Source organism: Mastigoproctus giganteus, chromosome 6, assembly GCF_048544385.1.
Source record: "Mastigoproctus giganteus isolate SK-2022 chromosome 6, ASM4854438v1, whole genome shotgun sequence".
NCBI classification, from domain to species: Eukaryota; Metazoa; Arthropoda; class Arachnida; order Uropygi; family Thelyphonidae; genus Mastigoproctus; species Mastigoproctus giganteus.
Window position 1 is genome coordinate 192,945,072 of NC_143580.1, and position 23,560 is coordinate 192,968,631.

Genomic DNA, 23,560 nt, shown 5'->3' on the forward strand with positions numbered 1-23,560 from the left:
AGATTGCGAACACTTTTTTTTTTGCCAATCATATGCTTTAATGAGTTCGACTTTATCTTTTAAAGTTAAATGTTTACGAGAAGACACTGTGCACTTCACACGACACTGAACAAAACTGAAAACTGAAACTCAAAAGACGAAAGGCCGACCAAATTCACCCCGCCCCCTGCACACACCGAATTCATCAGAAGTTTTACACATGCCTTAAAATTCTTGAAAAAGGGTTTAAAACCTTGATAAAATTCAGAGAATCGGAAATAGAAAATAGATTGAGGCAATATGTGGAAGAAAAGTTCCTAGAAAAAGGGCCGTGAGCTCTCCCGCAGTCTGTTATGGGGAGATCAAATTAAGTGCTAATCTAAACGAAACAGTGCAGATTGCCTGTCCGCGTCCGTTACAGAATGTCCGCTAGACAGAAGCTGAAAACACGTTAAAACCAATGGAGGTGAGTTGGGGAATTTGAAAATGTCTGTTGTAGAGAGATGTCCGTTAACGAGAGGTGCCCGTTAGGAGAAGTTTCACTGTGTGCGTATATATATATATATATATATATAAAAAATTTGTATTATGAATTGTAATTTTGTTTATAGTAATGACTAGCATATAACATTTTTTTTTTAATATTAGACACATACAGAGAGAATCAGATCTAACAGACAAAAAATTGAGTAGGGGTGCTGCAAAATAAAATAAATTACTTAGGGGTGCCGTTATTAAAAAAAGGTCGAAAACCACTGATATAGATCATGAATGAACTTCAGACCTATAGATTCTAATACCTCTCGTGTTAGGGGTTTCATGAAAAAAAAAAAATCCCCATCCTTAAAATATTCCTAAAGTGTAAACATAGATACAAAATATCTATTCAATTTGTCAGCAACCTAATGGATCATGAACTATACCACTCGACAAAATTAACAGAACAAAATATTTTTCATGAATATTTTACTGTGAACACTCACCAAAGGTGAATATTTGATATAACAGGCATTCTGGCATGCAAATTCGGAGTATCTAATAGAAATCGATCTAAAACCTTAGAGTTGCACATTATGCAAATTCTTCGTGCCTATAAAAACACAGGTTGCAATCACATCACTTCATTCACATTTTTTGGCTTTCTCAGTGAGAATGCCACATCTCCAGTACTCAGGATGACAACTCATCGTCATTTAGATGATTCTTTAGGATGGCAGGCCATTGGACAACTTGAAGCCAGGCAGCCGCAGACAGAGGTAGCATGTTGGTTTAATGTGTCATCTCAGCACTATGGAAGGAGTTTCAGGAGACAGAAATCATTACAAGAAGAGATGTCCAAGGTTGCCCCAAGGGATATGTCAACCAGACCACTATCTGGCTCTAACAGCAAGGCAGAATTCTATGATGTCCTGTCATTAACTGTCTTGAGGTTGCTGAAGCCACAGGTGAAAACATTTCCAACTGGAATGTGTTAAGAAGGCTCAATTCAACTCATTTCATCCCTTTAACCCCAAACCACTTCAGAGCTCGTTGAAACTTGTGCCATGAACATGTGACTTGGAGCCCTGACAAATGGGATACAGTTCTGTTCTCTGATGAGTCCTGTTTTAGCATACAAACAGATTCTAGACATTATTTCATCTGGAAACAACGAGGAATGTGGCATCATCCCTCCAACATCAAAGAAAGGGACACTTACGATGGAGGCATTGTTCTTGTGAGGGACAGAATAATGATCAACGGCTGCATCCTTCATGTTTTTGATAGTGGCACAGTAACTGTGCAGAGGTACCAAGAACAGATCATCAAACCCTACGTGAAACTTTTTAGGGGTGCAATTGGCCCAGATTTTCTTTTCAAGCACAATAACACTACAGCACACAGAGCTCAAGTGGTAGAGGAATATCCTGGAACTGAAATATTCAATTACTGCCATAGCCAGCACAATCACCAGACTTAAATCCGATTGAACATGCGTGGGATACCCTTGGGCGTCACACTGCATGTCAACAGCCAACTCCTCGGTCACTTGATGACCTAAGGTCTGCGCTAGTGGAATAATGGCATTTGCTGCCACAGAGTCTATAAGACTCTGTGGCAGCAAATGCCATTATTTATCTTACAGACTCTGTGGCAGCAAATGCAAATGCGAAAACAGTTCAAAGCTGTCAGGCCTGTTTAGCCTTTGGAGGGAATCATACACTGTACTGATGTCATGTGACCGTATTTTCGAGCATCTTGTATCAACTTCTGTAATGTGACTTTTTTGGTAATCCCTATGCATCCCCTATAAATGTCCCTTATACATGTCTGAAATTTCTCGCTGTCTCTCATTTCATCATTATTCTATGGTACACCACCATAACAAATTTTGTCCCACTCTGTCACAAGTTACACCATGTTTTCTACCTGTTCTGTTAATTTTGTCAGGCAGTGTATTAAATCCTTCATATCTAGTGGACTAATGTGATTCATCCCTTTCAATAGTGTTTACCTAAGTAAAGTAGTCTTTGCTACTTTTCTTTGCCATAGACTTCTGGTAATCTGCTTTAGGTTGCCTAACTCCCTCTGAGACTTGATTGTAGACTAGTTCATATCTCCTGTAAGTTTCTGTATCATCTCATAACACTAGCCAACAAATTTTTACCTCCAAGAACTCAAATAGTGTTTTTAATCAATTTTTATACTATTTTAATCAAAATCACCATGATAGTTTCACATCATGTCACAGTTATAAATATAGAGAGAGTTGTGTTTTACCAAAATATATGCCAATTTCGCATAATCTAACCAGTACTGTATGACATACTGATTTATTTTAACAGATATAAGCTAATTCTCTTAATTTTAGCAATCATTCTGGCCTCGGTTTTCTTGTGATAAACATAATCAGACCTATGGTTCTTAGGTTCAAATTCCGATGCAACAATTTGAACAGAACAGCGTTTTTGGTGAGGATTTTTGTAGGCTGTGCCAAGGTTTTCCAAGTATTAACTGATTATAAACATGTTCTCAGGGTTGTAAATCTATTCTCTAAACATATTTTTTTTTAACACTTGTATTACAAATTTTAATTATACATATACATGTATATCCATATGTATATTTTGACATTAAATGTTTGTACATCTTTTGATGTAGACGTGATAGACTTTTTATGGTGATTTTTGGAATCAGCAAGTTTATTTCCTCCAGAATCACATTTTCATTGCGAACGTATGACAAAAAATTTTTTGTTGGCTAGTGTAATTTATATGCTTCTTTATATTTTTTTCCCTCTGCCGTAAGTCATTAGTTCTTCAGACATTCATTTAGGTCTAAGCCTTGAACATTACCTCTTAGTTGGTCTAAAAAAGCCTAATAGCGTCTAAAATTAGAAGTAAACTAAATAATAAGGATACAGTTCTTTTGCAGGTAACAAAACTAGAACTAGAGTGTTTGTGTAAATTAAAGAAATGGTTGTATAGATACCTGGATGAAATTGTGGCTTTTTACACACACACACACACACACACACACACACACACACACACACACACACACACACACACACACACACACACACACACACAATGCTAAATAAGCCTGACTTCCTTATATTATATTTTGTGTTTGATACAAAAAAAAAAAAAAAAAAACAATAAAAGGAAATGATAGCTACAGATGTGCAACAGGAAAAATCATAGATCCACAGCTAAGGACACAGTGTAGAATCAATCAGGACAGGAATGGAATTTTTTTTAGGGAATCACAGCACAGTTTCAATAGAGTTTTTGTTGTTATTTGGTTTTTAGGAGCATTAGTAACTAAGGCCATATTGCTCCGGGATATGCGGTGGTCATTCCCTGACCTTTCTGCATCCTCCGTATTTGGTGGTGACGGGCTCGAACCCCGGTCTAATCAAGAAGCGTGTGCTACGCACTGCTGCTCCTTCCCACCTGGCTACGGAGGCGCCAGTTTCAATAGAGAGAGTTGTGTTTAGCCACCATGAAAAGCCACTATGACATCACAAAAGAATAGCATTAGCAGAGGCATATGATGCAAGAAAGCAAGCTTATTCAGCATCAGCCAAAAAAAAAAAAACCCTCTCCCATTTCACCCCTCCGTTCGTTCGAAATACCTGTCCAGTTGAGCTTTAAAATTGTTTAGGCTATCAACTTCAACAACAAGTGATGGAAGTCGGTTCCACCAACCAACCACCCGCTGGCCAAAGGCAAATTTCCGCACATCTATCCGACATCCGTCCTTCCTCAATTTGAATTTATGCCCTCTGAGGTGATTATTCTGAGAAAGATGAAGAATCCCATTGGCATTCAGCATGCTCAAACCATTCAAAGCCTTATACACCTCTATTAGATCACCTCGCCGGTGCCTAGTCTCCAGACTCTGTAATTTGCAAAACTTAAGCCTTTCTTCGTAAGAGCAACCCTTTGTTCCATTTACTAATCTTGTTGCCCTTCTCTGTACCCGTTCCAGCAGCTCTACATCCTTCTTGAAATGAGGCCTCCAGACCTGTATACAGTACTCAAGATGTGGCCTAACCATTGCCTTATACAAGGGAATAATCACCTCCTTATCCCTGCTAGAAAAATTCCTGTATATCATTGACAAGACACCATGAGCTACTCTTGCAGCTCGTCTGCACTGCTCAGAGATCTTCATATCTGCCTGCACAATTACCCCCAGGTCCTTTTCATTCTCCACCACTGTCAGTGTAGTACCGCAGAGTTGATACATTGCTCTGGGGTTACTGTTACCCATATGTAGTACTTTACATTTGTCAATGTTAAACTTCATTTGCCACCTCTCAGCCCATCTGTTCAACCTTTCCAGATCCTGTTGCAGCAGCATAGCGTCAGTAGTGTCCTGAACGACCATGCCAACCTTTGTATCATCTGCAAACTTAGACATTAAACTTGATATCCCATCATCAATATCATTCATAAACACCGAAAACAACAATGGACCCAACACTGAACCTTGAGGAACTCCACTAATAACATTAGTCCACGTTGAGCAGTGTCCATTGATTACCACTCTGTCTTCTTCCACTCAACCATCCCCTTATCCATAGCAGCAATTTGCCTCCAATGCCACACTGCTCCAATTTGTGCAGCAGTCTACCATGTGCAACAGTATCAAAAGCCTTTCTAAGATCCAAATATATAATATCAAAGTTATTCCCTGCATCCAGTTCTTTTGTGACTACATCATAGTATCCAATCAAATTGGTCAGGCAAGACCTGCCCTTAACAAAACCATGCTGCGTCTGAGCTATAACTGAATTCTTGTCTAGATGATCCTGCAGTGCTTCTTTAACCAGTGCCTCCATTAATTTACCTGGAACAGAAGTTAAACTAACAGGTCTATAATTACTTGTGTCAGCCTTTGATCCTCCTTTGTGAATTTGGGTTACATTTGCACATCTCCAGTCTATGGGTACCTCCCCTGAGTCCAAAGAAGCTCTCGTAATTATGGCTAGGGGTTTGCATACTTCCTTTGCTGCCTCCTTTAATATAACTGGATAGATCCCATCCACCCCAGGTGCCTTTTTTATGTTTATCCTCAACAATCTCTCCTCCACTTTCCTCTCAGTTATTACAAAATCATCCAGCTCACTGCCAATGTTTACTTTACCTACATCATTCTCCTTCCTGAATAACTCCTCATGCGTGAATGTAGATGCAAAATACTCGTTTAGATTGTTAGCCACCTGAGCAGGATCCTCAGCTGTTGAACCATCAATATCCAGTGGACCAATCTGATTCATCCCTTTCCTTCTCGAGTTCAAGTATGAACTCGAGAAGGAAATAGGTTGTAATAGTTCTATTACAACCTATTTCTACTTTAGTATAGTTCTTAACATATTCATTAATAAACTGGAGAAATGTGGCATTCAATGCAAGCTACTAACAGACATTTAAATTTGGTTAAATCGCAAAAAAACACAGTAGTCAACTAACAGATATTGATGTACATGACTGGGATTCCACAGACTCTACTTCACTTGTTTGTAAAATGCATTAACATTAAAAGTTATTGTATCTCTGACATCCAAGTTTGCGGAAGATATGAATTTGGTCAACAACAGTAATTAGTCTGTACTGGTGGTATTCAACCAGAAGTAGAATAAAATCAGCTTTATTGAAAAATTATCTATATGATAAATTTATTTATGTTAATTTGCCAGTCATTATCAATATTATATAAATAGGAATTGAATTATCTAAAATTTATTTAGGGGGCCATAAATTTCATAGAACAAAATAAAATGGGAGTTACAATATTCTTTCCAGAAATTTTAAGGGATTAGCTCAATCAATATCTACATTCTTATCTAGTTAATTTTGGAAAGATTTATTGGTTTCATAGCAAAGACAAGAACCTGAAATCCAATATTCTCTCAAGATGGCCACAACTACTCTGAAGGAAGCAATGTGTATAATTTCAAATTTCACATGCCATGAAACATACCAAATTTGAAATGAATCTGAAAATGGAAATAATTAATAGTATTGAATATATGTTTTTGTTTTTAATATTTACATACATAATAAGTAGAAATATGTGCATGTTCATGTTTGAAAGTTAATGTATTTAACAGTCTTAACTGGAAAAATTGGAAGAGACTAAGAAGCTGATGTTTCTATGTCAAAAATTTTTTTTTTTTTAAATAAATGGTGTAAAACAGTGTTTTACAATTTTTTAAATTTTATATTAAAACTTAAAAGCTACATACAATAAGTATTGCAACCCATTCAGAAAATACGAAACATTGGCACTGTTCATGCAGAATAAAAAAAAAAAAAACTTTCCAAAAGTTGAAAAGAAAATGAGCACCTGTCAGTTGTCCCATCACCATATTTGTTACAAATGGGATTGCCACAACTTAATTTTAAGAATTTTACATTATTGTACTGTCTTTGATACTGATAACTGATATTTACAAGACTAAGTATTTCAGAGTGCCATTCACTTCCTCTTCAATAATATCTTCAGTGGCCAATAAACAAGATAAATTAATAAAAATAACCTGTTACATTACAGCTAGCAAGCAAAATGCAGATTGCTAGTATTTTGAAAATCCATTTTGTTTTATAGTTGCAGCCCAGTCAACATGCAAGTAATTATTTCCATTAACTTTAATTATTTCCATTAACTTATTTTATTTGACCACTGAAGAGAAAGTGAATACCACTTTAAAATATTCAGCCTTGCAAATATCAGATTTTTTTTTTATTCCAAATTTCATTCTAATGCAATGTAGTGTAACATTCTTCAAATTAAGTTTGTTGCTTCCTAAGAAATGAGGTAATTGAAAATTACTGCTATACAGTTGCAGGAATTCACATTTATCAGTTATAACTGAACTGCCAATTTTCTAACCACCTGAATTTATGAAGGTCGAAGTAGCACATGTTATTTATATGCCACTGGAGGAAGTGAGGGCACTTAAAAACATTTGGTCATTTAAACATCACTTAGTTTATATTTAATTCCAGCCTAACGCGTACCTAAAGATGAAAAAAACAGAATAAAATAAAAATGATCCTATCCCTTTCAAGTTTAGCAATGCATTTATCTGGCTTCTTGAACAGACCATGGAGTTTTACCACTGATAATATAGAAATTTTACCAGTTTTGAGGCAAAGTGATATCATTAACTGTATGTAGAGCAATATTTTTTTTGTACATTATTAGCTAGGGAAAAAAAGGATATTCTTACAAAGAAAGACTGGGATTCTGTAAATTGCAGGATCTAGAAACTAAGCAAATGCACGATGAACTAATTGGAGCTTTTAAGGTTTTAAACGGGTCCAGTGAACTAAATACTGATAACATCTTAACTCTTTCTGAAATGACACATACAAGGGGATTTATAACTGTTGCATAATAGATGTTCAGAAATTTGCTTTCAGCCAAGTAATGTTTTTGAATAAACTTCTACCTAGTGTTGTGAAAGCAGGTAATTTTAATAAATTTAAAGGACTGAACAAATTATTACAATGAACAACCAAATGAAATTGGCAAAATTTTATTTTAATTTATTTATTTTCTATTTTTTTGCCTGATGCCAAATAAGCTTTGCTTCCTTGCATCATTTTGCCAATACCACTAATAATTAGACCACATCTTGAAATGGAGATTCCATTTCAAGATCACTTAGAAAAAATACAAAGGCTCAACAAGATCAGTTAAGGATACAAAGGGATGTGCTTTCTTACAGAGAGTGACTAGTTCTGTAATTTGCATACAATCAGGAGCTTGCACAGTAAATTCTTCTAGTTGCATGCAAATCAGTTATCGACATGGTCTGAAAGATGGCAATTGAAGTTGAATCCTGGAATGACTAACATGCTTGATGGAGGGAGGCAAAAAATTGAAGGTGGTTCCAGATCAGGAACTGTAATATAATCACATGTGCAATTTACCTTGCACTGTAAATGGGTGGCCAGGAACATTTGGAGAGTGCTATCAACGATCTAAAGCAGCTTCCCAATATTTTGTCACTTAAGTCACACTTGAAATTAAAATATATGTATTAATAGCATACCTAAATATTGACTGCAGTTGAACTCAAAGGAGTCTTTCCTAATCTCAACAGCACACCTTTTGAAAACCACTAATTTAGAGAACCTTTTCCAGCAGAAAGAAAGATGTTATTATTCTGCTTTATAAAATGAAAAGAAGACCATATTGGAAATATTTTACTCAGATCTGAAAGCTTCACTTAAAAAAAATAATAATAAAAATAAATAGAGTGGGAACAAAAGAAAGGGTAGCAATATTGCTTCCAGTCTAGATATGGAGTGTAGAGCATTAATACTTGATGCCTTAGAGGTAATTTGATCAAGATGTTTAAGGCCATTAATGCTGGAACATCCAGAAGAAAACAAATGGAAATCCTCCCCCCACTCCAATTATAGTCTACATAAATTGGAACAGTACAGTGTGTTTTATGATATTAATCAATTGTACGCTAGGTGGGACCAACTAGTGTTACCAACAGCAAATTCTAAATGGGAAGCATTCAGGGAAATAATCATAGGAGCAACTAGGCTTTTCATCTAAGCCTGGAATGGATATCAGATGAACTGATGAGACTTGTGGCAGAGAAGAAAAAATACATGGGATACAGATAAGTTATCAAGTGATATAGGAGCTTAGTGTATACAGGGTTGTCTGTAATTCATGATACAACCAGCAAGAGGCTCTTCGTGAAAAAATAAGTAGAAATTGCAGCATAAATTTTTTTCAATGAGGCTTTATTTTTGAGAAAATCGACTTTAAATATTAGTTCAGTATGCATGCACTTAACTAAGACACCGTTGAGTGGATCTTGATATTGCCTACTATTTACTCTTCTGTCTGCAGTGTCCAGTATGTACTTTAACATAGAATATGTAAATTAAAATGAGACATATTTCCTTTTATTAGTTTCAAAATTGTTGAAAATGTTGCCCATTCTGTTACATACAAAGCTCGGCTCTTCTCACTAGATTACCTTGAAGCCTTTCCAGTGTGTTTTGAGTTTTTAACATTTCGAACACCAGTATAATCCTTTTCTTCAATTGTACAAGACTGATGATTAGCATTAGCAAAGGCACATGATGCAATAAAGCAAGCTTATATAGCATCAGCCAAAAAAAAAAAAAAAAAAAACCCTTATTTCACCCATCCCCTTGCTCCACATGTTTGTCAAGTTCTGCCTTGAATCTATTTAAGCTATCAACTTCTACAACGACAGATGGAAGTTTGTTCCATCATTCACCACCCACTGGCTAAAGGCAAACTTCTGCACATCTATCCTACACCGTTTTTCCTCAATTTGAATTTATGCCCTCTCAGGTGATTATTCTGAGAAAGAATCCCATCAGCATTGAGCATGCTCAAACCATTCAAGACTTTATATACCTCAATCAGATCACCTCAGAAGTCTTCAGACACTGTAATTTGCAAAACTTAATCCTTTCTTCGTAAGAGCAACCCTTTGTTCTGTTCACTAGTCTTGTTGCCCTTCTCTGTACTCGTTCCAGCAGCTCTACATCCTTCTTAAAATGAGGCCTCCAGACCTGTATACAGTACTCAAGGTGTGGCCTGACCATTGCCTTATACAAGGGGATAATCACCTCCTTATCCCTGCTAGAAAAATTCCTGTATATCATTGACAAGACACCATGAGCTACTCTTGCAGATCATCTGCACTGCTCAGAAAACTTCATATCTGCCTGCACAATTACCCCCATGTCCTTTTCATTCTCTACCACTGTCAGTGTGGTACCACAGAGTTGATACGTTACTCTGGGATTACTGCTTCCCATATGTAGTACTTTATATTTGTCAATTTTAAACTTCATTTGCCACCTCTCAGCCCATCTGCTCAACTTTTCTAGATCCTGTTGCAGCAGAGTACTGTCATTAGTGTCATTAACAACCCTGCCAACCTTCGTATCATCTGCAAACTTGGACATTAAGATCATGATGCCTTCAGAATATATGATTGCTTTGAAATGACCCCATAAATAAAAGTCTAAAGGTGTCAAATCCGGCAACCACGGTGGCCAAACGACTGTTCTGCCACAACCGATCCAGTGTTCATATCTCTTGTTTAAAAAGTTCCTCACTTCGAGTAAAATGAGCTGTGGCACCATCATGCTGGAAAATCATAGTTCTAGTATCCAGAGATACATTTTCTAACAGTTCGGGTAACTCGTTGCATAAGAAGTGTAAGTAAGTACAATGCACCCCTTCTATTATCTGGAAGGAATACGGTCCCACAATTTCATTATTAATTATACCAGCCCAGACGTTCACGCTCAACCTTTCTTGAAAATGTGTTTCGACAATAAACATGAGGATTTTCATGTGCCCACCAATGCATATTATGTAAGTTGAAAATTCCGTATTGTGTAAATTTGGACTCAGTCGATAAAATTCATAATAAAAATTGGGGATGCATAAGTAACCAATGGCAGAAAGCCATTCATGGAACAAAATCACGAGCTCTTAATCCTTGCACTCTCTGGACACAAAACAGATGCATCCTGTTCTTACGTAGTACGCGAATAATTGTCAACCTGCTAATGTTATGCCGAGAAGAAAGATCTCTCGTACTAAAACGAGGATTATTATTGACATCTGTCATAATTTCTCCTGCTGTATGATTAGGCAGTCAGCAACGACATCCGCGATTTTGATGCAGAGAACGGAACGAACCACAGTCGGACACCGTTTGCTCTACTCTCTGAATGACGACGATTGAGATATCGCTCTATGTGATAATTTGCTGTAGCAGAAGTGTTTCCAGCACATGCGCCTTATGCAAGGAGCATGTCCATGTATTCGCGATTACTGAAACTTGCCATATTGATGGGTTGATAGAAACTGATAGTGAATACTGATAATAAATAAAACACTAAAACTGATGATAACAAATGATAACATTGTATCATAAACATACCAAGTTGCAACATTGTATACAAACAGAACAGTAAATAGTGGTCAGTATCAAGATCTGCTCAACTGTCTTAGTCAAGCGCACGTGCTCAACTTTTTTTTTTTTTTACTCAATTTTAAAGTCAATTTTCTCAAAAACGAAGCCTCATATGAAAAAATTTTATTCTGCAATTTCAACTTATTTCATGAAAAATCAGTCTCTTGCCGGTAGTACCATGAATTTATGGACCACCCTGTATATAAACTAGTCTGCAATCAAGTCACAAAGGAGGTTAAGGCAGACTAAAGCAGATTACGAGAAGCCTCTAACAAAGAATGTCAATAAAAGCATCAACGACTTCTTTGCTTACATTAATAGTAGAATGAAGGCATTGAATCACACTGGTCCACTTGATGTTGATGGTTTAACTATTGATGATCCTGCTCAGGTTGCTGACAAACTGAATAGGTATTCTGCATCTACATTCACACAAGCAATTCTTTAGGGAAGGGAATTACAGAAGTTATTAAACTTCAACAAAGAGCTAAATAATTTTGTGGTAAACGAGAGGAAAGTGGAAGAGAAACTATTGAAGCTAAAAACAAAGGGAGTTGGAGTGGATGGGATATCCCCCAGCTGCCAATTTATTCAATTATATTAAGGGAAGCAGCAAAGGAGGTAAGCAAACCCTTAGCCATAATTATGGGTGAATCTTTGGATCCAGAGGCGGTTCCTGTGGACTGGTGCAAATGTATCCCCAATTCACAAAAGGGGATACAAAGGTGACATGAGTAATTGCTAAAGGAATGCTGAACTAGAATTTGTGAGTACAATATCTACAGAAAGGATAGACAGAGTAGGAAGGGAGGAGGGGTTATGCTATTAGTTAAGAAATACATAAAATTCAAGGAAGTGAAGCCAGTAGACATTGCTGGACAGTGCAGTGTCGAGTCAGTTTGGTGTGACATAAGCATTGGGAGATCAAAATTGAGAGTAGGAGTGTGCTATAGGCCTAATGACTCTGATGAGTATAATAAGAAACTGTACGGGGAAATAGAGTGGGCCAGTAAATCAGAGAGTCGTATAATGGGGGATTTTCATTTCCCAGATATTGACTGGAATTTGGGGGCTGGTCACTCACACACTAGCAAGGCTTTTGTGGATTTATTGGATGATTGTTTTCTACATCAGCATGTTCGGGAGGCAACTAGAGGGAGTAATACTCTTGATTTGATTATCAGTAGTGATTCTTCATGCATTAAGAATCTGCAGGTAAATGAACCACTAGGTGGCAGTGATCATAGTGTGCTGAAGTGGGATTTACTCAAAGAGGTAACTACCATTAGGGGTAAAGGGAAGGGTTATTGCTTTCGTAAAGGTGACTATGATGGACTGAGACAGTATTTAAATTCTATACAGTGGAACCAACTGATGATGTTACCAACAGCAAATTCAAAATGGGAAGCATTCAAAGAACTTATCTTGGAAGCTACTAGGCTTTACATACCAACTAAGAAATTGTTCAAGGTTTAGGCCTAAGTGGATGTCAGATGAACTAATGAGACATATGGCAGAGAAGAAAAATGCATGGGATACATACAAATTAACATGTGACACAGAAGCCTATGATAGATACAAGTTGATCTGTAACCAAGTTACAAAGGAGGTTAGGCAGGCGAAGGCAGATTACGAGAAATCTTTGGCAAGGGATGCAAAGAAAAACAGCAAAGAGTTCTTTACTTATGTAAACTCTACAAGGAAGGGGATGAATCACATTGGTCCACTTGATATCGATGGGTCAACTGTTGATGATCCTGCTCAGGTAGCTAACAAACAATGAATATTTTGCATCGACATTCACACATGAGGAGTTATTCAGCGAGGGGAATGCCAGAGGTGTATTCAACTCTGGCAGTAAGCTAGAGAATCTTGTAATAACTGAGAGTAAAGTGGAGGAGAAATTGTTGAAGATAAATACAAGAAAGGCACCTGGGGTGGATGGGATCTATCCAGTTATATTAAAGGAAGCAGCAAAGGAAGTAAGCAAACCCTTAGCCATAATTATGAGAGCTTCCTTGGACTCAGGGAGGTACCCATAGACTGGAGATGTGCAAATGTGACCCCAATTCACAAAGGAGGATCAAAGGCTGACACAAATAATTATAGACCTGTTAGTTTAACTTCTGTTCCTGGAAAATTAATGGAGGCACTGGTTAAAGAAGCACTGCAGGATCATCTAGACAAGACTTCAGTCGTAGCTCAGACACAGCATGGTTTTGTTAAGGGGAAGTCTTGCCTGACCAATTTGATTGGATACTATGATGCAGTCACAAAAGGGAATAACTTTGATATTATATACTTGGATCTTAGAAAGGCTTTTGATACTGTTGCACATGGAAGACTGCTGCACAAATTGGAGCAGTGTGGCATTGGAGGCAAATTGCTGCTATGGATAAAGGGGTGGTTGAGGGGGAGAAGTCAGAGAGTGGTAATCAATGGACACTGCTCATCTTGGACTAATGTTATTAGCGAAGTCCCTCAGGGTTCAGTATTGGGTCCATTATTGTTTTCTGTATTTATAAATGATATTGATGATGGTATATCAAGCTTAATGTCCAAGTTTGCAGACGATACGAAGGTTGGCAGGGTTGTCAAGGGCACTACTGACACTATGCTACTGCAACAGGATCTGGAAAGGTTGAGCAGATGGGCTGAGAGATGGCAAATGAAGTTTAACATTGACAAATGTAAAGTACTACATATGAGAAACAGCAACCCCAGAGCAACGTATCAACTCTGTGGTACTACACTGACAGTAGTAGAGAATGAAAGGGACCTGGGGGTGGTTGTGCAGGCAGATATGAAGTTTTCTGAGCAGTGCAGACGGGCTGCAAGAGTAGCTCATGGTGTATTGTCGATGATATATAGGAATTTTTCTAGCAGGGATAAGGAGGTGATTATTCCCTTGTACAAGGCAATGGTCAGACCACACCTAGAGTACTGTATACAGGTCTGGAGGCCTCATTTCAAGAAGGATGTAGAGATGCTGGAACGAGTACAGAGAAGGGCAACAAGATTAGTGAATGGAACAAAGGGGTGCTCTTACGAAGAAAGGCTTAAGTTTTGCAAATTACAGTGTCTGGAGACTAGGCACCGACGAGGTGATCTGATAGAGGTGTATAAAGCCTTGAATGGTTTGAGCATGCTCAATGCTGATGGGATTCTTCCTCTTGCTCAGAATAATCACCTGAGAGGGCATAAATTCAAATTGAGAAAAGACAGATGTAGGATAGACGTGAGGAAATTTGCCTTTAGCCAGCGGGTGGTTGGTTGGTGGAATAGACTTCCATCCCTTGTCGTGGAAGTTGATAGCCTAAATAAGTTTAAGGCTCAGCTGGACAGGTATTTCGAATGAACAGAGGGGTGAAGTGGAAGTGGTTATTTTTTATTTATTTATTTATTTATTATTATTTTTTTTTTTATTTATTTATTTATTTATTTTTTTTTTTTGGCTGATGCTGCATAAGCTTGCTTTCTTGCATCAAATGCCTCTACTAATGCTAACCTGTTAGCTTAACCTCTGTTCAGGAAAAATGGAATCACTGGTTAAAGAAACAATGCAAGACCATCTACATAGGAATGCAGTTATACTGTAGACACAGCATGGATACTATGAGGCAGTAACAAAGAAACTAGATACAAAAAATAATTTTTATATCATATTTGGACTTCAGGAAAGCTTTTGATACCACTGCACAAAAAAAGACTGCTGTACAAGTTGGAGAAGTGTGGCATTAAGCATTAGCAGAGGCATATGATGCAAGAAAGCAAGCTTATGCAACATCAGCCAAAAAAAAAAAAAAACCCACTTCCATTTCACCCCTCCATTCATTCCAAATACTTGTACAAGCTCAGCCTTAAATTTATTTAGGATATCAACTTCCACAATAAAAGATTGAAGTCTGTTTCACCAATCAACTACCCACTGGCTAAAGGCAAATTTCCGCATGTCTATTCTACAACTGTCTTTCCTCGATTTGAATCTATGTCCCCTCAAGTTCTTAATCTGTGCAAGAGGAAGAATCCCATCAGCATTCAGCTTGCTCATTCCATTCAAGGCCTTATACACCTCAATCAGATCACCTCGCAGGTGCCTACTCTCCACGCGCTGCAATTTGCAGAACTTAAGCCTTTCTTGGTAAGAGCACCCCTTTGTTCCTCTCACTAATCTTGTTGCCCTTCTTTGTACTCGTTCTAGCAACTCTACATCCTTAAAATGAGGCCTCCAGACCTGTACACAGTACTGTAGGTGTTGCCTGACCACTGCCTTGTATAATGGGATAATCACCTCCCTGTCCCTGCTAGCAAAATTCCTATATATCATTGACAAGACTCCAATAACCTGCCCTGGCAGCCCGTCTGCACTGCTCAGCAAACTTCATATTTGACTGCACAATTACCACCAGGTCTTTTTCACTTTCCTGAGTGTAGTATTACACAGTTGGTACATTTCTCTTGGGTTATTGCTACCCATGTGCAGTACTTTGCATTTGTCAATGTTAAACTTCAGTTGACACTTCTCAGCCCATTTGTCCAACTTATCTAGATCCAGTTGGAGTAGCACACTGTCTTTACTGTCATTAACAACCCTGCCAACCTTTGTATCATCTGCAAACTTGGACATTAAACCTGATATACCTTCATCAATATCACTGATAAATTAACAAAACAACAATGGGCCCAACACCGAACCCTGCGGAACTCCACTAATAACATTTGACCACGAAGAGCAATGTCCATTGATTACAATTCTCTGTCATCTTCCACTCAGCCATCCCTTTATCCATTGTAGCAGCTTACCCTTAATGCTATACCTCTCAAATTTGTACAGCAGTCTTCCATGTGCAACAGTATCAAAAGCTTTCCTGAAATCCAAGTATATGATATCAAAATTATTTTTGGAATTCAATTTCTTTGTGACCACAACATAGTATCCAATCAAATTGGTCAGACAAGACTTCCCTTTAACAAACCCATGATGTGTCTTAACTATTACTGCAGTCTTGTCTAGATGATCCTGCAATACTTCTTTAACCAGTGATTCCATTATTTTCCCCAGAACACAAGTTAAACTAACAGGTCTATAGTTACTTGTGTCACCTTTTGAACCCCCTTTGTGAATTGGTGATACATTTGCACACCTCCAGTCCATGGGGACTTCCCTGAGTCCAAGGAAGGTTTCATAATTATGGCTAAGTTTTTGCTTACTTCCTTTGCTGCCTGCTTTAATATAATTGGATAGATCCAGTCCACCCCAGGTGCCTTTATTACGTTTAACTTTAATAATTTTTCCTCCACTTTGCACTCAGTTATTACAAAATCACTTAGCTTCCTGTTAGAGTTTGATAAACGTCTGGCACTCCCCTCATTGAATAGCTCCTCGTGCAAATGTAGATGCAAAATACTCATTCAGTTTATCAGCTACCTGAGCATGATCATCAATAGTCAACCCATCTATGCTAAGTGGTCCAATCTGATTCATTCCTTTCCTTCTAGAGTTTACATAAAATCTGCTGGAATGGGTGCAGAGAAGGGTAACTAAATTGGATGGTCTTACCAACTGCAGCATTTGGAGACTGGGCACCTGCAAGGTGATTTGATTGAGATGTTTAAGGCTTTGAATGGATTGAGCAAGATCAATGATGATGGCATTTTCCTCTTCCTTAGACTACACATGAGGGAACAAATTCAAATTGAGGAATGATGGCTGCAAGACAGATGTGCAGAAGTTTACCTACAGCCAGTGGATGGTTGATTGTTGGAAAAAATGTCCATTTGTTATTGCAGAAGTGGGTAGTTTGGATAAATTCAAGGAAAAAACAGAAAAATTATTGGAGGGAATGGACAAGTGATGTGGGAGGGGTTTTTCTGCTGATGTTTTATAAGCTCGCTTTCTTGCATCATATATCACTACTAATAATAATAACATATATTATATAAAAGTTGGTTAAAAATTCAAACTAAATTCAACAATTACTGACAATCAGATATATTATCCCTCACGGAAAAACAGTCTGGTTTTGCTGCTGAATAAATAAGGAGGGTGTCACGTTCATTCTGCTAGCAGGTGATATTAAAACTAGGGCTTACAACACAAATTTTTCAGAAGAAATAAAACATTATATCTCACATGACATTAACATTTGAACTGCATCTTTCTGATCACTTGAATAAGCTGCCTCCCAAAGTAGTTGAGGCACAGAGTCTTGACAAAGTTCATGGCAGAAGTAGATAGTTACCTATAGGGATATATGTGTGTCTAAAATAAGGCAACAACTGAATGCAAGGTCAACCCCAGAAGTTTCAAGGGTTGAACAATTATGATCAATGAAGAATTTTGTTTTGCGTGCATAATACTAGAATTTATATAATGCTGAGCTCTCAGATCCATTTGCCTGCCTATAGTCCAGAAAAACCAATGCTTCCAGTTCGGGGGGGGGGTTAAGAGATATCGATGAATACACAAAAGTTTTCTTTACTTAGCTATAATACTTACATTTCTATTGTGTTTATATCAATTATCAAATGGAGGTAAAAATGAAAAGGCTACAATATATAGCACAAATCTTAAAGGCATTCATGATGATATTCTTCATGCTGCAAGTAATTGTGATAAAAAAAAATTCACAATAATATGCAAATAAATTTTCTATTTATGGTCCTGGACAGCCATGTAGGCTGCAATTTATAATTACAGTACTTGATATAAAAAAAAAAAAAAAAACAGATCTTCAAATAAGCATTCTAACTGCAAAGATACAGCCTAATTTTATGCATTTAATAATTATTTTAAGCACAACTGATCATTTAATGAATATCTATTAAAAGTGTTGCCCTCTAAAAAGACAACTCCATTTATTAAAATTCCTTTATTGAAGTATTAAAGTTAAAGAAATTGGAACTTAGGAGGGAAAAAAAAAGGAAAGGAAAGAAAGTAATATATATATAGGAGGGAGGAAAAAAGGAAAGAAAGTAATATATATATATATATATATATATATATATATAATTGTTTCCTGGGTACAAACATATCTGAATTTACACATGCCACTAATTGTTTATAAACAACCAAATAAAATTATTTAGTTGTTAAAATTATAATAACAAAACAGTCCAGACTACAGTAACAATTAATCAAGCAAAAAAAAAAAAAAAAAAAAACTTATGTAGCATTACTCATCAAATATACTAATAAAGAATAAAATAATCAATTTAGCAAAACAAAATAATTAAACCCTCCTTCAGTAAAGCTAAACTATTAAAAGAATAAAATTAAGGGTAGTTTTAGGAACTAAATTAATACCCCGGGGCTCACATCTGGTGAGTATGGGCTTGGCAAACCCAGGGTCCGGAGCTGGATATCATCATTCTTCTCTTTCTTGGTGATGCCTTTCTACATTTCTCTCTCTCACACAGGGGGGTAAACTCGGGAATTTTTTTTTTTTTTTTTTTTTTTTTGGCTGGTGCAGCATAAGCATCAGGCTTCCTTGTACCATATGGCTAATAATAATAATAATACCAGAACACCCACGAAAATTGAAACATTAGTGCTTTATAGGAAAGTTTAATAGGAAAATATGATTTATACTACAAAATCTGGGCCATTAACTTCATATTATTACATTTTGTAAACCAATGGCACATCTAAGTTTCAAAGTCAACAAAATGTATGGCTGCTTAATACAATACTGGACTTAGTAATAAATTTATTACTAAAAACTATTTCCACAAAAAACTAGTGTTCGATTTATTTTAATTATCTTTGAATTTTCAGTTCCTCACAAGAGATTTCTGGCCACTGCTGTTATAAGAAAATAAATAAATAGCTGTTCTGTTATGTTTTAAAGAAAAAAAAATAAGATATCCGGCAGCATTTCAGCAGCGCTATCATACATAAAAGCTTCCAGCAGGCCTACCATACAGATACGTAATAAAAAATAAAGGAACTGCACACATCCCATACCCAACCAAAAAATAAATAATATCAATATAACGCTTCATCACGAAGCTGGACTAGCCTGGCCTGTTAATTAAAAGTAGAGTGTAAGTTGTACACCCTGGCTTCTACATAATACCACTGCGGATTCTCCGCTATCATACTCGCTACCGATGGCTACAATAACACATCTATTACTAATACCCCTTTCACTGTAAAATTAAGTGCCTAATTAAACGGTAACCAATGCAAGAAAATTTAATACCCTTTGTTTTAATTACTTTCTGCCCGTATTCATTCGCAAAACACTGTTACCTTTAATCACACTCTCAACTGCGTCAACATCAAAAGGGTTGGGTTATCTGCTTATTTTAAGCCTAAAGGTGCCTTCGTAACCTTATCAATGGTTGGCATTTAGCCGGCGGCTAAATATTCTTTAACCTTTTTTTTTTTTTTTTTGGCCCTTTCTTATTTGTTAGGAAAAATAATGAGTTGTTGCGCACTATATCAATCCTATGCTCGCAAAGAAGACATTCTAAATTTAAGACACTAAATGCAGTCAGGAAAATACACATCACATACCCAGTGGCCAATAAATATGAATGCTACTATCACTCCTCGCAACATATGAAATATTAGAAATAAAAAAACAGTTTGCTTGGTTACCACACACCGCCACCACTGCAAATCAAATTTCACTACGGATAAAATTACACATACGCAGAAAATTTATCTTATTTGGACGAAATATATTCATGTGTTCTTCCAAAATTACAATTATACCTGTATAATTATAATATCAATATATTTTTTAAATGCCGTATTTTGGAGGGCATGCTTAATCATTCACTGATACAGTAATTTAAAAAAAACTATTAGCAGAGGCATAACTAAAATTAAGAAAAATTAAAAATTAAAAATTAAAACTGTTTAGGTGTATAAAGACTTGAATGGGTTGAGCAAGCTGAATGCTGATGGCATTCTTCCTCTTGCTCAGATTAGGAACCTGAGGGGGCATAGATTCAAATTGAGGAAAGACAGTTGTAGAATAGATGTGCGAAATTTTGCCATTAGCCAGAGGGTAGTTCATTGGTGGAACAGACTTCCATCTGTTTTTGTGGAAGTTGATAGCCAAAATAAATTTAAGGCTGATCTGGACAGGCATTTGGAATGAATGGAGGGGTGAAATGGGAGCTTTTTTTTTTTTTTTTGGCTGATACTGCATAAGCTTGCTTTCTTGCATCGTATGCCTCTACTAATGCTAATGCCAAAAATGTTTTGGCAACCATGGCCAAATATCAGAAGTGCGTCTTTAATTTAATAAAATTAATTAACATTATATATAATTAGGATTAATTAATATTGTTTCAATTAACTAGTTAATTAATATTAATATTGATATTAACTGTATTATTGGTATTAATATTGGCCGCACTATGCAAAGAAGCCAACCTTTTGCTGTATCAACAAAAATTAGTTAATTAAATTAATGATAACAATTCGCTGGCTAAAGCAAAGTTTCTTTCAACCAGTCTGAGCCTCCCTTAGTTTGAATTCATGCATGCTGGTAAAAGCATTTAATACTGTGAAAATTTCACATTTATTCATTTTATTATGCCTTCTTACATCATCAGATCACCTATAAGGTACGTAGTTTCCTAACTCGCATAATCGAAGTCTCTCCTTAAATGGGCACCCTTTCGTGCAATCTCACCATATGCATTACCCATCTTTGTACCTTTGTAAGTTTGTTTTTGTTTAGGTGTATCCTCCATACCTAAACACGGCATTCCCAGTTTTATCTCACAGTTACCGGGTACAGGGTGATTCACTACCAGTGCGACAAACTTGCAGGAGGTGTAGGGGGCACAAAGACGAAACGGAATCACATAGCATTGCAGGGTCCGAAATGCCTTCGTCATGCGGTAGAGGACGTTGAACGGGAGGTCGCGTGAACAGCGATCCCGCTGGAAGTCAGCATTTGCGAACCGGTTCCGAGGCAGTAGGATGGACGAGTATCAAATGTTGAACTGGCCGACGTGCACCTCGCGTATGGAGCTGCGGACTGTAACGAGTGCGCCGCTCTGCGCTTGTACCAGGAACGTTTCCCGCACAGGCGTGCTCCTCGTCATACGATTTTCGCACGTGTGCACAGGTTACGTGGACTGGTTGTTTCACGAGAGGTACCATGAATCGAGAGCGAACGAGGAGGACGCCAGACAATGAGGAGAATGTCCTACGTCTCGCAGAAGGCAATCCGAGTACGAGTACTCGAGCGATAGACCAACGATTGGGTATTTCCCAATCCACTGTATGGAGGATACTGTCAACAAACCAAATGAGTTCATACCATCTGTAACACGTCCAATCATTGGAGCCTGCGGATTATCCACTCCGGAGGACTTTTGCTACTTGGTTTCTTCAACAGAAACGGTTCGCAAATGATGACTTCCAGCTGGATCGCTGTTCACGCGACCTCCCGTTCAACGTCCTCTACCGCATGACAAGGGCATTTCGGACCCTGCAATGTTATGTGATTCCGATTCGTCTTTGTGGCCCCTACACCTCCTGCAAGTTTGTCGCACTGGTAGTGAATCACCCTGTATAGAACTATAACCACCTTATCTCTATGAGCAACTGTTGATAAATTATCAATAGAACACCATCAATCCTTCTTTTCACTGGTCTGCACTGCACAGAAAACTTCCATGTCTGCTAGGATCATAAACCCCAAATACTTTTCCCCTCTCTTCTGCTACTGTTTTTTTTTGTTAAATCAAGCTCTCCAAGTTTTATAAGTTATTTTCTAAATATAAACACTTGCATTTTGCAACAATCAAAAATAGCTGCCAGCTATTTAATGATCCCTCCAGCCGAACAAAGTAGACTTGAAGAAGTAGCACCTAGCCATCAACCGACTGACCATTCTTCATATCAGGCCTGACATTGTTAAGCAGCCAAAGCTCAGATACAGTAATACAATCGGTTAAATTAGCTGTAACTCAAGTTCACATAGCTGTTTTTTTATATTCTTTATCTTGTAAGTTCCTTACCTTATAAACGGCGCGATGTGGTCTAAGTCGTTGATGTGCCTGAAGCTCCACAACAACCAATGCACTACCTCGTTGGCGCCCTCAAATACTAACAGCAAAAAAATGAAGCACTACGTAATAATACCCATTCACACCGTCCAAGCATCTGTCTAGTCTTTCCTATTTTCACACCGACAGATGGCAGCCTGTTCCAACACTCAGCCCTCGTGGGTAGCAAATTTGGTAGGACCGCCGTGCTGCCCACGCCGGGTGGAAAAGACCTGAGTTCGAATCCAGTCGATGACGGGAAGATTTTCTATTTGTCTTTTTCACAACGTGGCAAGATAGTCGGTCTCAAGCGAGGGAAGCATGGTTTTTTTCTCCTTAAAACTCGGGTTTTTCTTCGAGAAAACAGAAAATCGTCTTCAGAAGACACGCAATTACAAAAATTATTATATTAGGGTTACCCATAATTTAATACATAAATCCGTATTTGTGTCTGCAAATTGCGTATGTTCTATAGTCGGTTTGCCTATTTTTCTGGACGTAAAAAAACCGTTTCTGGGGGGGGGGGACATTGATATTTACGCCTGAGACGGACTAACATAGTCACGGAGTGAAAAAAGCCCACTAAAGTTCCTCGTGTTATCGACGGAATTCGAGCCCGGGCCTTTTCCACCGAGTGTGGGAAGGACGGTGACGATACCATTGTGCTACCGGCGCAGACTCACACGCAAATATTCCTGTCTAGATAATCCTACATTACTTCTGTTACCAGTGACTCCATTATTTTCCTGGTAACCGTGCTGAGCTATACTCATTACTCGTGTCACCTTTCCTTTTGATTGTACACACAATATACACGAAGCAACATGACCTTAGTCGACGTTGCTCCTAAAACCCAACAACAACAAATTCCAACAATCAACCACTCGCTGGCTGAAGGAAAACTTCTGCACATCTATCTTGCAACTATCCTTCAACTTTGATTTAAGTCCCCGTATGTGCGTGGTCTCAGCAAGAGAAAGAATGCTGTTCATATTCAGCTTAATCAATCCATTCAAGGCCTTAAACACCTCAATCAGATCACCCTGCTGTTGCCTTTGTCTCCAGAAG

At 37.6% G+C, this 23,560-nt stretch overlaps 1 protein-coding gene across 1 annotated transcript in view; it reads right to left on the reverse strand.

Annotated features, from left to right (window-relative positions):
* The window catches only part of LOC150084839 (protein-L-isoaspartate(D-aspartate) O-methyltransferase-like), a 128,247-nt gene extending 108,142 nt beyond the window's left edge, over positions 1–20,105 (reverse strand). The window contains exon 1 of the mRNA XM_090376642.1: positions 19,995–20,105. The gene's annotated coding sequence lies outside the window, so the exon portion shown is untranslated. The remainder of the gene's footprint in view (positions 1–19,994) is intronic.
* Between the last annotated feature and the right edge of the window lie 3,455 nt (positions 20,106–23,560).